This window comes from Squalius cephalus (genome assembly GCF_949319135.1).
Source record: "Squalius cephalus genome assembly, chromosome: 9".
Lineage (NCBI taxonomy): Eukaryota > Metazoa > Chordata > Actinopteri > Cypriniformes > Leuciscidae > Squalius > Squalius cephalus.
The window spans coordinates 1,737,224-1,754,880 of record NC_137130.1 but is presented as its reverse complement, the minus strand read 5'-3'; the positions used below and the strand labels follow the sequence as shown (position 1 = coordinate 1,754,880).

The window sequence follows — 17,657 nt, the reverse complement described above, 5'->3', positions numbered from 1 at the left end:
TTGCATCAGCTGTGCAAATACATCTACTGATGCTACTGGACACATCTTCAGTGATGTTCCTGGAATCATTGGGTGTTTCGGTCTTTCAACATCATACACCCTCATCCAGGTGACCCAACTGTGGCTTATCAGACCCCAGCTTGTGTCCAGTTGGCAAATCTAGTTACCCTGCCCCCATGGATCTCCTCTCTTGAGCTACGTCTTTTTATTATTGCTTGACACAAATTTCACGATTTCAATTCATTGCTTGTGATTTGATTCAATATTGACTCATTTGGATAAATATTAGGTACACAAGATAGGCGTTCATTTTTCTCAAGAAAAAAAAAACCTCACATAATGCTGTAAACATACAGAGAGGCCTATCAGCTTTTAGTATTATTTAAGAATAAAAATAAAAATAACTCAAATTAAACAATGCGTTTTTATTATAACAACAACTTTATTTAATGATTTAAGTAAAAATATACTAAATATGTAATATAGTAGGCCTACACATATTTAGCAAAATACTCTAAAGCTCTTTTTTTTATAGCCAACAAACGTGCTATAGCCTATATTATGGTCACTATTTGGCTTTTCTGAGGTAAATGTTAGGCTATATGTGACAATAATTGTCATTCAATAATTATTGTTCTCCAGCTGTTTTATTCACCCCTTTCCGCAGTTGAAAAACACTGATTGGTTGATATGTATGAGGAATATACAATTTGGTAAGTTGGACTGTATCTTTCAACAGTGTTCATTGGTCTTTATAACTATTAGCTAATAGAGATGATCGGTTCACGTGCGCTAGGGATCTGTCACGTCACATTTACAAGCGCCAAAACGGTATTTATTGTTTGAATTTTGTAATAAAATTGACAGAATCTGAGAGCTGAGGTTTTTTTTATCATAAGTAACCTGCTCTGTCTAGTCTGTCGGTCTCCGTGTCCTCTTGCTTCGCTCTTGCTTGAGAAAATGGATGTGTGGCGTGAGAGCGTGTGAAAAGTGTCAATTGCGTGTGTCTCACGGTGAATGCGTGAGAGTTGGCAGCTCTGACTTCGTTTCATTTTCGCGTTTAGACTCATCTTGCTTTGTAACCTATCTGTTTGTTTCCCAGTCCTCCTGTCACTGAGTGTTTATCTTTCGCGCCGCGCATGATTACGGACTAGTCCATTTCATTGTGAAAGTAGGGGGTGCATGTGTAGGGACAGATAACCATGAACTGGACATTTTAACTACTACTTCAACGTTTCAACGTATTTCTTAAGAATATTAATAAAATTTACCATGCTTTTGAAGCATTTATGATGATAAGGGGCTTTTTTTTTATTTTTATTTTTTTTTTGAGGTTGGTTGGGGGCCCCCCTACTACGACCGCTGGTAGGGGGCCCCAAGCAGCCGCCTACCTATGCCTCTATGTTAAGACCGCCACTGGTTTTACTACTTACAGTTATTTAAGTATATATCATTATATTATTTCCAATACACAGCTTGGTTTTTACTGATATGTTTAGGGGGGAAACCCTGAGATTGGGTCCTGACCCCCGCTATTTCTGCCTACACTAATAACTGAGTTTAGACCTGAATTCAAACTTGATCTCACAGTAAAATCACAGCTCAATTATTTCTATATGAGAATAACAGTTATTGTTAAAACATCTCTGTCTAATTTAACCTGTCATTTATTAAATGGTACCAGAAGAGAAATAACCAAAGTCACATTTAAAACTCACCATCCAGACGCCAGAAACACAGACAGAAGAAAACGATGCGAAACATCTTCAGCGCTTTCAGTCCACAAATATGAAAAGACACACTCTTCAAAACTGCTTCAGTGATAAAATAACAGATGATCTGATGTGAAGCTGCTCTGTAGTGAAATAAAGTGAAACTCCACCAACATCTAATGTAACTGCACATCTTTAAGTGCTGATGCATGCAACCATCGTGTGATAATTCTCACACTGAACTTGGTCACTTTGAGCCTCAACTTGTAAAACTGTAATTTTTAGCAGAAATAAATGTGTGAAAAGTGTCTTACAGCAACAGTTTGCTTACCATGACAAGAAAGCATCAACCAAAGTCATCTCACATGCAAGTGTTATTGATTCAAGAACAGAGTGGATGAATTGTTCTCATGTGTAATGTTACTGTATGGGAGCATCAGCACAGAGAGTGAATTAATGGAAGTAAGACACCTTGGGTTGTTTTAATGAATGTAAATCATATGCTCACATTGCCAATGAGTTAAAAGTGACGGGACAATCAGTCTTGAGTGGGACACACATTGTGTTTCTACAGTCACTCTGTGATAAAGCTTTAAATTTAACTCACGAAGGACATTTAGGCATGATCGACACCAAACCGAATGTGGCGCATTGCTGAAATTTGGTCAAATATACACTAATGTAAACTCCACCCACTGGCCCAAAAACGGTGTCCGGGTCGAAGGTAATTCAGCTTGTTTGTCTTTTCGGGCACTTTTGGAAAAATCCCTTTAATTTGTTAAACAGTTGATTTCCAATTTTAATTCTGACTCCATGAATAATTTAATCTGACTCCAAATTTAAGTGACTCTTTGTTTTTTCAAATTATCTATCTTAACAGCTGATCCTCGGATTAGTTGTGATTTAATTTAGACCAAGGATTATTCTGGGCATCTCATAATTTCAAATATTCGTTCATTACGGACCTAGTGTCACTTTGAGACGTCACGTCGCGAATGTGCGCTCACGATCACAAACTAGCCAATCCTGAAATAGTCAGAGGGTGCAGTGCAAGTATTTTACCCTATGCAGCCGCTCACTGCTGACCCGTAGGTGTAATTTTTTGTAATAGTTGCAGCGTACAACATGCTAAGTCAGGGAATAGTCAGAAATCAGAAGGTCTTCCTAAGATGTGCCCCATGGTCCATTCAAAGTGCCTTCAGTTTGATCTATCCTGGACAAAGATGTGCGGAAACACCAGCCTACACTTTTAATCTACTAAAATGAATGATTCCTGAAACATTTATTTTTGCCAGCCAGAATTAAACATCAAATAAAAGAATTAAAAAGAATACATACTACACAACTGATCAGCATATAAGAGACATCATTCAAAATGCAATATCAAAATAGTTTCAAAGAATCAGCATACCTGGCAATAGAGACACACAGCAACAGTGTGGGAAGTTCTGTTTACAGATGCTTCCTTGAGTGGTTTGCCAATTCCCTTTAAATACCCAAGTGGAACAAAAGAACAATAAACATCTAGCACCCAAATATTTATTCAGCTTTCGTTGGACCCTTTCTTGTGCCCCAAGTGGTCACGCCTGAGTTTGGGGGATAAAGACAAATGTTATCAACGATCTTTATTGGGGCATCTCCCACAACAGAAGAACAGGCATTGTTTTCTTTTTTCTGACTGTTCTACTGCTGCAGGAATTAAACTCCTTTACCATTCGCACCAGAAGTATTTATTTTGACCTCTCATAAAACAGCTGGAGACAGTAGGTGTGTGTGTTTTGCATGACTGAATGAGACCTGGAGGGGAGAAGATAGTGTGAGGAGTCATTAACTCAGGATGGGGGGAAGAGACGAGATTGGAGAAGTTGTGTTGTGCTCTCTGTCCCATAGATCTCTTCTTCAGATTAGTGAGTTTAATATGTAACAAAAACAAAACATTTATGACAATAATATTTATGAATATAATATTAGTAAAAATAATAACTTGACGATGAGGAAGACATGATAATATAGTAGCAATAATAACAGCAATTAGACTTTTCATCAGGAATGAAGGGGAGGCCGGATGACAAGGAAGAGGAATAATGATAATAATAATAATAATAATAATAATAATAATAGTAATAATAACACTAACACTAACAATAGTAAGGTTATTACTAATATGGTATTAAAAAAAAGAGACTGCCTCTGATCCCTCCTTGGCCACAGCATAAGCCAGACCCCAGCCCACGCCACACTACAATGGTCCACCAAGAAGAGGAGCTGCCCCCCCCCCCCCCCCCCCCCCCCCCCCCCCCCCAACACTCCCAACCTCTGGCCATGGAAATCTTTTTTTTTTGTAATGTGTAGGCTAACTGCATGTGAAAATTAATACTACAAGATCTACAATACTTAAGTTGTTTATTTCATAGGGTCTCAGGTCTCAAGGAAATACTGACATTTTCTCTTTCTCTCTTATACACACACAAACCATGAACTGATACACATTTGATGAGTAGGGCAGATTAAACAAAAAACAAACATTCCTCCATCCATCTTTCCCACTCCCAGTCCAATTTACTCCTGCTCATCAGAATCAGATTCTGGAGTTTCAGAGGTGCTTTCCTGAGCATTCTTCTTCCCCTCCATGAACTCTGGCCTTCTAGGCCGGATGCTAGCCTGATGCCAGAGCTGGATAGCAGGGGTGGGGTCATAATCCTCAATAGAGGGAATGGATAGCTGGACAGTCAGCAGGTCACAGAGGCTTCTTGATGTAAGACGGGACCTCCAGCCACTTTTCACTAACTTCATTTGATTGAAGCCTCTTTCACAGTCTGCAGTAGAGGCTGGTACGGTGAGAATGAGGTCAGCCAGGGTGAGGATGTCGGGGCACTGGTGTTGCAAAAACCTGTTGATTTCTGGCCAGGTCTCCATGTGGAGACTCTCTCCCGTCTCATACAGTCTGGTCTTGAGAATGGTCCACTGATCTGCGATGAGCTCAACAGCGACCCCTGAGGATGTCAGGATGCTCTGGAAGTGTCTAGTTAATTCCTCCACTTCTGATTCACCAAATTCTGAAAAGAGACGGACATAATGAAACAACATTGAGTTATATGCTTTCATGACTTTGTAGATGAAATGTTATGTATGAACCTAAACCACATACCTTTAGAGCGATCTGCGTCAGGCCAGCTGTTCAGATTCACTAATTTTGTAGCTTGGGGAATCCCTGTGGTCATGTCGGTGAAAGACTTTGCAGACTCTGGCAGAGTTTGACGAGCAGCTCAAACTTGGCCTTCATCATGACACGGTTTAGGGCGCTGTCATCATTCTCGTGCTGCTTCATACAGGCTTTCAGTTTGGGCCCAGGTCTGTGGTACATTAGTAAGTTTATTCAAGATATTCAGCTAAGCAGCAAACACATTAATGCTGGATCCCGGCAGGTTTGGAAGTAGTGGCGTGCTTTGCTCTTCTGCACTGCATTCACCCCTTCAGCATCTGGTGACTGAATCTTTATACAAAATCTATCAAATCAAACAAGAAAAGTCATTAGTTCAATTGCCATTTTTATAAAGTGTAAGTTAGTTTAATAAATTTTAATAAATTTATTAAATTACACTGAACAAATTCCTGACAGTAAACGGACCTAACCTCTTAACTTAACATTCAAGTTCTCTACACTGTTATTTAGCCTACCTGGTCTAGGTGCTGGGTAAGTCCCTGGTAACCCCTCAAAAAATGGTCAATGGCCCTGAAGAGGTGAGAAACCTATCTTTCACATCTACTGCAGTCAGACTCACCCGTGTTCACTCTGAAGGAATCACTCACATTGGCTGTGCACTTGTAATGATCACTGCACTGCACTAATACATGCATCACTGTTTCCTTATCTCCACATTCACACTGTCCATCAGGATGTTTACCAATCAGAGCCAGCCCACTCCTCAGCCCACAATGCCCAAACCTCAATCTGGATAAGACTACTGCATCTCTTCTCTGACATCTATAATTACATGTCTTTCTCTACCATTCTTTGTACTAAATAATAAGCTCTCCCATTCCTTTCACAATCCCATGACCTTTGCCACATTTCTTTTACTGACCTATTTATTATTTCTGTGTAATCTGGTGACCCATACTGCAAATTAAATTGAACCCTTTCCTCCTGCACTGCTTTCTTTGCCACCTCATCTACCTCCTCATTACCCTCCACACCCATATGCGCCAGAACCCACAAAACCCCCACCTCATACCCTGCTTTGTGAATTCTATACAACACCTGCAAAATTTCCACAAGTAAGTCAGGTCTTGACTTAGTTTTGATATCTTTAATTGTAATTAGGGTTGCGGCTGAATCACTACATATGACTGAATATTCCCGTTTGTTATCTTCTACCCACCTTACTGCCCATAGAACTGCTATCAACTCTGCAGTAAATACTGACAAATGATCAGGAATCCTACAACCTTTTTTATAACCTATTTCAGGTATGCTTATACCGAAAGCCACTTTACCACTCTCAGGATCCTTCGACCCGTCAGTATAAATTTGTTGGTGGCCTCCCCACATTTGACACTGCCGGGTTTTTATCTTCTCCACTACAAACTCTGACATCTTTCTTTTGCTTGTTTTCAAAAAATATAAATCAACATTGGGATCTGGAATCAACCACAAAAGGTACATCTGACCGACATATTGGTGGACATACATTCAAATTCATAATACCAATTTTACCTGCATGGATTTGAGTATTTCTGTAAAGTTTGTTTTAACCAATCTTGCTGTTCCCATAAACTCCCAATGCTGACTCAACAGGTTTTTTGTTGGTCATTTTCCAGTCTGTCCTTTTAGTTTCATTAAATACTTCAAACCAAGTTTACGTCTTCTTATTTCTAATGGCATCTCCCCTGTTTCTTGATCCATGATCGACCTCTAGGACTGCTTAAGAAAAGCGTGCACACGCAATTATCCCGACTAGATAAACCTGGAGAAAATTAGTGGGATTGCGGGAACTTCAATTACCTTTTATGAAACCGCTTTTGCCCCAATTTGTTCATTCAAGTCAGGTGTTGCAGTTTAATCCTCGCTTTTATAGCGTCTTTTATGAAACAGGCCTCAGATGTAGTAAATGATTGGTGTAGTCATTCAGCAAGTGCTATATCATGCAGTTAGTTAGTTATAGCTTGCTAAGTTTTCACTAATAAAATTATTTAAATTGAGATTACTTAACAATTTGAAGTTAAAGGCACAATATGTAAGTTTTCGCTTCCATTTTCAAAACAATAACAAAGGCGAAGCTTGATGATGCTATGAAGGAGAGTGGAAAGATGGGAGAATAATGTTGTTTTCATCATCCAGAGATGTACGGAATTCATGAATCGTTCACGGCGGATGAGGTAATGTTGATAAAACTAATTGTTTTTGCATCACCTGTATGTTTTATCAACATTATTTTATGTCATCTGTTGTGGAAATTCTTTTCTCAACTTTAAATAATAATTGGAAGACAGCTGGAAATTTCAAAAATTATAAAGATCTTTATTTCTTGCAAGAAATTGGCTGTTCACACATCAGTCAGAGTCTGATATGAGAAGGCGCTGACTTCTCCTTTTTGCCAAGCTTATATACCCTTAACACATCCTGGTCTGTCTCAAAAGATCGCCTTGGTTTACCTTAAAAGGCAACACGTCTTGTTCGAGATCTCTTCTAACATAAATTCTATCTAGACAGGACAATACCAAGTCTGCAAAAGTTTCCTGGAAATTAGCTGCTGCTCGATTTCACACATTTTGCCTATCTCTATTTTCATCAAAGCTGCGCACATACTTTTCACACTTGAAGTACACAATAGGTCACTTTGAGTACTCATAGTCTCTTTGCTACCCAGAACATTTTGCCCCTGCAAGCCTATATGATTATATTTCTTTAAATGCTTATAAGTACAAATACATGTTCAACATTAACACAAGTTGCACACATCTGAAAGTAAAAAACACGTCTAAATGTAAAATTTCCATTACAATCCACCCCATGTTCATTCAAAGAACATACACACAATTTGACATTTACTTCTCCTATAATCATAGTAATTTACAACAGGTAAATTTCCCCCATGGTCATTTCATTTCTTAGTCAAACTCATGTTCGCTCTCGTTCTCGTATACCTCATCTTCAGGCACTGTAACCTCAACTTCATCTTCTTCCCAACATTCTAATTCTAGCAATCTAATTCTATTTTCAGAAAAAAACTAATCATACCATAGTACATTGCCTTTTAACTTTAGTAGACCTTGAGTCAAGACCCTTAGGCCTTTAACAGGTTGATACCTGCTGATTAACCATTTTTCTTAACCTTATTTTGCTAGCTTTTAGGCTATTGTTTTACTTAGTCAGATCTATTTAAGGATCTGTGTAATAAAATCTAACCCAAAAAGTTCTATAATTTTCATTTTTATCCTTAACACAAATATACCGTAAATAATTGTATTATCTTGTTTCAAACAATGTCATTAATTTTAAAATTAACTCTCACCCAGCTGTTGCCATGAGAATAGCTTTAGCTGCTGATGTGCCCTTTTAATCATTAGTTACCAATCCTAAAATCCTATTTTTCCAGAATTAACTGATGGACATAACATGTCCTGCCTCTATTTGTTGGCAATGCGGAATAGTTCATAATGGATCCATTGATCCAGGTCATTAAATCTGTAACTTCATTCTGAATTAAAAAGCTTTTTAGAATTTTGCTTTGAGCAAATATTCTATTTCACTGAAATGTCTTAACTGTTTAGATTCATTTTAGTTTAAATTTAACATGTTTGGGTTACATTGTTCTTGGTCTAGGTTTTAACTTTGTGCTCCCTACATAATTATTTTTAATTCGTTGAAGACCTTTCTCAACAAAACAAGTCCATATTTCATTTATGGAAGCCTGGCTAAATTAGCAAGCACTGTTACTGTATTCCTAGATAGACTAGACCCACAGTCACCTCTCAGATATCAAATACAGAAATTAGACAATACATGAAAGGAACATTTCAATAATCACACTGGTAACTTCTTTAACTAATAATATCCAGAAATTAAATATGTTTCCCTAAATCAATCTCCTTTTGAAAGTTTTTCTTTTGCTATTTTAACAAATGGAAACACCTAAAAAATATTTAATGTAGTCATTAATTAATCGCTATAGAAGTTTACCCAATTATCTATTCGGACCTAGTCCAGCAAAGTAACTTCTCTTATTAGAGAACAACTATTACAACTATTCATTTTTTAGCATCTATGATATCTGAATTAGGGTTCTAAACCCCTCAAGTTTCTCCTCAAAAATAGTCCCTAGATTATTTTTATCTTTACAGTAATGTACCTATTTAGAGTCCTTATACTCTACAGAATTAAGACATTTTCCTCTTCTTAATTTACGAGTACCTGAATGTACCTATTAATTAGTAATTGTTCAAATCATGAGATCTATATCAATTCTTAGTCGCACAGTTTGATTGAAACTGAATAAAAACATCAATTATCATAACACACAATTAATTATTATGCTAAGCTTAAACCATTAGTTGGTTCACATCTTCCTCCAGATGTGTTGATCATCTCGTTGCCCCATGGACGTTGCATCTTCACCAGGGTGATTCTTTGCGAATCGTCGCAATGGGCTTCCCACGCCGGCAAGGGAGGAAAGTTACCAGCACTTCCTTTGTCCCTCACTCTACGCTTTGCGTTGTCGTTGGTGTCGGCGTTTGGGGTTGCTGAGGCTGGTTGGTGTAGTTTAAGTCGAGATGCTTGGACGGAGGTGTCACTGCACCCCAGATGGGACCTTGTTTGTGGAGTGAACCATTTCCTGGCTGCTTTCACCTGTGAATGGAGACCTTAAGTATTTTTGTTAATTCGTGACAACATGTATCATGTCGCCAGACTCATCTGGTTGTCCGACCGGTCGTCCTTTTTTGATGAGACCTGTAAAATTTCATGTTAAACAGCAACAAGACAATATTTTATATACATTTGGAACAGAATCAGTTCTGTTCGATGAGATCCATCATGACATCCTGTAAAAAGTTAAATATGGGGTAGACAGGGCAAGCTTGCTTGCTCTCTGCCTTCCCAAAGTTATACGCTGTGCGTGTTGCATTGTTTATTTCTGCCACAACAATAACCCAGCTCAGGATAGTTAGCCAAAATCATCCATGGCCATTATTTTATTGGGAATATTTTCTTCCCTGTTGGGTCATATTTTAACCTGTTTAGATACAGCTGTTTTGATTGACATCATTTATGTCTCTGAACACCATAATTCACACACTCACTTTCACACACTCCACACACCCTTCTCTGGCCAGAGATTCATTCATTCATTCATTCATGTCTGCCTTAGCAGTTTATGAACTGAATGGGGAACATATATTAGGAGTGGAATACCACCAAATCTGAACGGTAACAAAGTTCGACGACGACGGAAACTACTGAACGTAGACACACTGTGGCTTTCCCCTTGCGACAGTGTCTGAACGTTAGGATATCAATTTTCAATTGTCCGATGCAGTCATCATATGTTTAAGTTTACACAGTGAACGTAAACCTAACTTTTCAAAATCAAATAGATGAAACACTTTAAAATAATTGTATAGACCTACAATTGCAGTTGAGAGAATCCGTTTTAATTTCTCAAATGCAATTTGTCATTCTTTGCACAATTTAAATTTTTCAAACTTTTTGTTGTTGCTCATAAGCTATTTAAAAGAAGATTTAGAAATCTTCACACAATCTTTGATCCATGGACAAAAATAAAAAACATTTCTATCTCGCTGATGATGACAGCATGTGATTTCAAATGTTTATAGTTAGAAAACATTGTTTCTATTGAATCCAGAAAATGACCTTTTAAATGAAATGGAGTGACCAATATTTTTGTCAACCCACAATTTATATTTAAAGTTGGTCACCCAATCTCATTCTCATATGCACAAAAAAGTATCTTAGTTAAACATACAGTAAACCATTGACTCTTAGAATCTCATAGATCAAAACCGTTTTTCCACACTGTCTCCCAGGGATAACGGGATACAAATTCTAGACGCCTTCATATAAAAAGTATAATATTTAAACACGTTCAATTCATTTAGTACTATTTATTCATCACTTTAACAGTTCTGATTCCCTTAATATTTTCTCTTATAGTGACTGTTTGTAAACCCTGTGCTCTCAGATGGCCACACATTTTGTCAGCCACCAATCTTTTAGTCACACTGTTTCACAAAAAGCCCCATTCTCTCCACTCTGCAGTCTGTGGTTTAGCTAAAAAGATGTGAGGGACGGCCCCCTCCACATCATACAGTGATGCTTGGCTATCAGTCAATTCAACCTTCACAGCACACCATTTATCTGACCAAATTAACTCTGAGGTTTTTAGTTCCTCAATCTCTAGTTCAGACCATTTTTCAGCAAAAATTTAATCTGGCTCACTGCTAACATGACATGTGCAATGCAAATCACTTTCTTCCATGAAATCATGGTCAGGAGGCATCCTATTTGTGTCTTTGTTTTGCAGACCACACTGAGGAGTGCTCCATTCAAAAACATATAATGTTTCAGTTGGCATTCGCACCATACTCATATCAGCAGTGAGGCCACTGTCATCACAATACAAGTTCAGCTTTAGTTTACACATCAAATCTCTTCCCAGAAGATTACAAGGACAGGTAGTAGTTACAAGAAAAGCATGAGAAAATGAGCGATCACCAATCTGACAAGACAAATCTGCTGTATATGGTTCCTTTACCAGATGCCCTGTGGCACTTCTGGAGGTTGCCCATTTTCCAGATAATACAGTTAAATCAGGCAATTGTTCATTTTTAATTACTGAGTTCGTCACTCCACTGTCAATTTAGAACTTAATTTTCTTTCCCTCGACACTAATGTCAATCATTGGTAATTTTGCAAATGCTTTATACCAAAAGTTCAGTGTCAGCAAGCATATTTTCTTCATTGCAAGAAACAGCAAGCACATTTTCTTCATTGCAAGGAGCAGAAAAAGAGATAAGATTAGACATATTTACCACCTGGGAGTCAGACCCTTCACCGTCGCTCCCCTCCCCCTCCTTCTTTCAATCTCCTTGTGGCTTTGGTGGCTGTTGGAATCCTCTCTTCTTTGGAGGATCCGGACAGTCATTTCTCCAGTGTCCTTTTCGCCCACAATTTAACAAGCTTCAGGGTCCATTGCGGGTTGGTCACCCATTCCACGTCCTCTTCCTCCTCTGCCTAGTCCTCTTCTGCCACCTCTTCCTCCTCCTCTTGAGTAATTTTTCATCATCAACCCTCCCATCTTCAGCAGAGCCAGTTGAGTGTTTTTGTCAGTCTTTTTCTGTTTGTTCTTGGCTTGGTCTCTCAGCAGCCTTTGTTGATGTGTTGCGTGTCGTCGGATTTCTTCCAGCCGCGCTTGGTGGTACCCCACACAAGACGTTTTGACCTTTTTCCCTATTTCAGGGTCCAGACCGTCCAGAAAAACAGTTTTCAGATACTTATCTTTGATTGTCTGGCCTGTGCTTCTCTTTGGGTTGGTGAACATTTACGAATTTTGGAGATGGAGGAGTGTAGTCTGGAGGAGCAGAGGGCAGGGTGATCGAACCTAGCAGGCTTCGATATGGGTGTTTTGGTGGTCTTGCTTGCAGACTCGTTCCCTCTTCTTCTTTGCCTTCCTCAGGATCTTGACCTCCCATTGCTCCTGGTTGTCTTTGTGGTTCGTGGAGGGCCACTGCTGGTGGTGGTTGGTAGGGGGAGTAGGGAGCCGGACAGCGGTCGTCCTCAGCCAGGCGGGTTTTCATGCATCTCATTTCCTCGGAAGAATTAGAAACAGAGTTTAGTAAAGTTTTTCTGGCTTCCTCTGCCTTGGTCTCTCTACTATTTGCACTCTCTAATGGTGCTAATGCTGCGTTTATCTGTCTTCTTTGTCTGGTAATTGCCTCATTTAACCATACATCTATAATTCGACCATCAAAGTCATAATTATCTTTTTCTGTATATTTTTGGACTTGCTTTTTGTCCAATTTTCCTTTGTCTTTTGCAGATGGCTTACACTCAGACATTAAACACACATTAAATCCGTACAATATTATTAACTGTGGTATCCTATGATGCCACCCCGTTCCATTTTCCTTGGTCATGGAACAATAATTCCCTTTTGAGAAATCCACTGTCTCCAACTCTTTATCATTAACATTACTCATTTTTGCACTAATTTTACTCAACAGTATTTATATTTGCGTATTTAAATTTTTCCGCTGCGTGGTCACCACGCACTATATTTACTGTGTTAATTCTTCCCCCCAGCGTGGCCACCACGCCTGCCTAAATCCGTCAATTTAGGACTTTCAAAATGCCCACATCCGTCGATGCTAGGTCTTTTTCCCAAACAAGTGCCTTCTTAAATGTTCGAAAATTACTATCAGGCTTATTTCAAACAGCACCTTGTCTGGACGTTTGAGAAATTACTATCAGGCTTATTCTCAAACTCTGGCCCTTCTGGGAAAACAATTAACACATGGCATTTGAGAAATTACTATCAGGCTTATTCTCAAACCCTGTTTGGAAATTACTTTCAGGCTTATTCCAAACTCCTGACCCTTTTAGGAAAAATATTCAATACGCAAATAATTTTCTTATTTACTCACGTAAATAATTTTCCCTCACCGTGCTTTTGCAGCTTGGTTCTTTTATTCGGGATCGCGTCCACCTAGGCCTGCCGTGGTGTCCACAATTCTCCCGTCCCTTGCATTTTTAGCGTTGGGGTATCGGAGCCAGAGACTTCTTGTCTTTGGGATGTTCAATCAATTGCTTCGTCCACGGAGGTCATCAGCTTTGCGATTCCCATTCCTCGTCGCCATTTGTTGTGGAAATTCTTTTCTCAACTTTAAATAATAATTGGAAGACAGCTGGAAATTTCAAAAATTATAAAGATCTTTATTTCTTGCAAGAAATTGGCTGTTCACACATCAGTCAGAGTCTGATATGAGAAGGCGCTGACTTCTCCTTTTTGCCAAGCTTATATACCCTTAACACATCCTGGTCTGTCTCAAAAGATCGCCTTGGTTTACCTTAAAAGGCAACACGTCTTGTTCGAGATCTCTTCTAACATAAATTCTATCTAGACAGGACAATACCAAGTCTGCAAAAGTTTCCTGGAAATTAGCTGCTGCTCGATTTCACACATTTTGCCTATCTCTATTTTCATCAAAGCTGCGCACATACTTTTCACACTTGAAGTACACAATAGGTCACTTTGAGTACTCATAGTCTCTTTGCTACCCAGAACATTTTGCCCCTGCAAGCCTATATGATTATATTTCTTTAAATGCTTATAAGTACAAATACATGTTCAACATTAACACAAGTTGCACACATCTGAAAGTAAAAAACACGTCTAAATGTAAAATTTCCATTACACATCGTAATGAATTAGCTGCAAGGAATGTGAAATGTGATGCTATATTAGCCTGTTACTGATATGTGACTATTTGTCAAATGATTTGTTGGGTTAATGCTGCGCAGTTTTACACGTTTAAAACAATCGTACTTAAAGTAAAAATGAACAAATTTGTGGGTAATGGCTACATATTTTTGTGCAACACAAACTGTATTTAATTTTACTGCCACAGACTTGGTCACCAGACTTAATAAATTAGTGCAAACAAAGTACAATATAACTGTATGTTATATTTGCTTTCTTGTCTATCTATTGCTTACATGTCTCTGTTATTAGAGACTGAGTTTACAAGTGATGGTTCAATTTGTGTTTTTATTTACTACTAGTTCTATTTTTCTGTCTTTTTTCTGTTTTAGCGTTAATGATTAAGGACAAAAAATAGTTTTGGTTCTCTGAATGTTAGGGGCTTAAAGGACATTGTTAAAAGGAAAGCAGTTTTTTATTTAGTAAAGGGCAGAAAGCTCATTGTGTGTTTCTACAAGAGACTCTTTCTTCAGACTTGGATTCCTCTTTCTGGACTAATCAATGGGGAGATGAGATGTTTTTCCGTTATGGTTCTAGCCGCTCTGGAGGAGTGGCAATTTGCTTTTTGTGAGAACTGCAGTGTACTATTAATATTTACAATATAATAATCAGAGCCATTCCAGTTCCTTTAAGATTAATGGTTGAAGAAGACATTTTGTACTCAAAGTCTCCCCAGAACTGAGGCAGCTCTCCTTAGAAGGTTGTGATTTTTGTGATTTAAAATGTACAAATAGAGTCATTAGAAATGTTATTTGACAGGCTTATTACACAAACACTATTAGATGGGAATACATGCAATCATGAAAAAATATTATTTTCCATGAGTCATGTCCTATCCCTCCTAAAGCTAAGGAGGTGAACTTCAGAAACATTTTGAAGCAAATATTGAAAATTTAGAGTGGAAATTTAATTAGGTTTGGTATTTTTCTGGAAAACAAAGAGTTTGAGTTTATTAATTTCTTGTTATGTCTTAAAGTTTTTCATTCATAAGTGCAGATGGTTTAAATCTAAACCCAACTTTATCCAGTGGATGAATGAGGTTAACCTAACTCTTGAGCAAATCTTTAAAAATTGTTAAAAACCAGAAAGCCCTTAAATTGATTTCTCTTTTGGATGCGTATAAATAAATAAATAAAAAGCCCAAAAACGATCAAAAAATCAATACAAAACTTTATTGACAAAGGCAAGCAAATCCAGATGACAGATGAACAGCAGCAGTAAAGTGAGATCTGTGTCTTTGAGAGAAATGTGTCGTGTATAGTCTGTAAAAGAGCTTCAGTATTAGAGACGTCTGATCTGAACAATAATAACAATACAAGACATGTGAGACTTTAAGTGTGATCGAAGTAATGTTTAAAGTCCCCAATCAAATATGAATTACTAGATCAGTAATAAAACCAGTATTTACAATGACAAACACTTTGAGCACTGATGAGAAAATATGTTGCTGTTTGTTCTCAAATTATGTTCTAGGGTGGAAATAAGCCTCCTGAAAATAAACATACAGTAAATGCCAGCATATAAAGCCATTACAAATAAATGAAGATTAATAAATGACAAAAAAAATAGTAATGTGAGAAATGACACCATTAGGTTTCTGATGTGTGAATATGTGCTTGATCTTGTTCAGCTTTTCTGGATCTGATGTCATAAACCAGAATAATGACAGTAGCCACGCCCACCAGAGCAGAGAGGGCCAATCGGATCACAGCTTCAGTAGGACCACAACAGTGGACAGAGTCTGAGGAATAAAAGCATCAAACTGAGATCAGATCAGTTCATAAACGCTAATATCAGGAACAGGCAGACAAGCTGGAAAACATGAGAGAGAGAAAAGATAAATACAAACAAATCTAATCAACAATCTTCTTTTTGGTTCTTTTTGGTTTTGGTTGAGTCAGTGTTTATATGATCTATCATATCAAACTATAAAATGATTCAACAATTAATATGAAAATATTTGGTTAAAAACAAGAATATTTGAAGGACATGAGAAATGATCTCTACTCACCAGAGACAGAAACTCTGAAAGCTTTTAATTTGTAACTTTCTGAGAACCCTTTCATACTTTTGATCTGTAGTTGATAATCTCCAGCATGTTCAGGTCTGATGTTTGTGATGGTCAGAGATCCAGTTTGATTGTTCAGCTTCAGTCTGTCTCTGAATCTCCCAAGATAATCATCATATACAGTGATTCTGTCGGCCTTTACATTAATTTCAGCTATTAAAATGTTTTCATTTCCAAACATCCACCGAATCCATTCATAATCCTTTATTTCAGTGAGATCAGAGTTTACAGTGAGTGATTCTCCCTCCTTCACTGATATTTCAACTGTATCAACAAACAGAAATAAAGTTTGTATCTGAGATATTGATAATGATATGTCAAATTAACAATAAAACAAAAAAAGGAAATGAAGCAAAATGGTGTTTGGATTAATATTGTTTTGTTTGATTAAAACATAAAATGGTAAAACAAATATTTAACCTACCAAAGACTGCGAGATAGACATCACTGATCGAACCATACAGGCCTCGTCTATAATGTCCAGCATGTTCAGTTGTGATGTTTGTGATGGTCAGAGATCCAGTTTGATTGTTCAGCTTCAGTCTGTCTCTGAATCTCCCATCAAGAACATCATCATATACAGCGATTCTGTCGGCCTGTTTATTGATTTCAGCTATTAAAGTTTTAGACCACCAATCAGTATCATCATCAGTTCCAAACCTCCACTCAATCCAATCATAACCTTTTATTTCAGTAACACCAGAGATTAGAGTGAATGATTCTCCCTCCTTCACTGACACTGACGTCACTGCTCCTGATACCAAAAACACACACAAACAGGGTTTGTCAGATTAATACTGTGAAATAACTTAATTTTTTTTTACTAAATAGTTTGAAATAAACAATATCATAAAAGAAACAAAATGGTGTATGAATTAATTTAAATGTTGTCATTAAATAAAGGTGAAACAAATGTGTTTAACCTCACCAATGAAACCAATATAGATCTTTCTCTTTCTCACACCGTTGATCTGTAGAGAATAATATCCAGTCTCTTCAGTGATGTTTATGATGGTCAGAGATGCAGATCGTATGTTCAGCTTCAGTCTGTCTCTGAATCTCCCATCAAGAACATCATCATATACAGCGATTCTGTCGGCCCGTTTATTGATTTCAGCTATTAAAGCGTCTTCATCATATCCAAACCTCCACTGAATCACATCATCATCCTTTATTTCAGTAAGATCTGAGTTTAGAGTGAATGATTCTCCCTTCATCATACGCTTCACTTCATCCCCAAACACACCTGAAGAACAAAGTTTTTCACAGATTAAAGCTTTAAAATCACTTGATGTTGGTTTGAAGCTTTACTGAAATACTTTTAATCGTTTAAATGTGATGTTAATAATATTGTGCAGCAATACAAAGACAAAAGATGAC

General features: G+C 37.7%; 2 protein-coding genes across 6 annotated transcripts in view; both read right to left on the bottom strand.

The window, feature by feature from the left end:
• The window catches only part of LOC307164771 (uncharacterized protein), a 195,658-nt gene that overhangs the window by 100,517 nt on the left and 77,484 nt on the right, over positions 1-17,657 (bottom strand). The window lies entirely within an intron of this gene.
• The window catches only part of LOC307164783 (uncharacterized protein), a 32,892-nt gene continuing 31,697 nt past the window's right edge, over positions 16,463-17,657 (bottom strand). The window contains exon 4 of the mRNA XM_079881875.1: positions 16,463-16,541. The gene's annotated coding sequence lies outside the window, so the exon portion shown is untranslated. The remainder of the gene's footprint in view (positions 16,542-17,657) is intronic.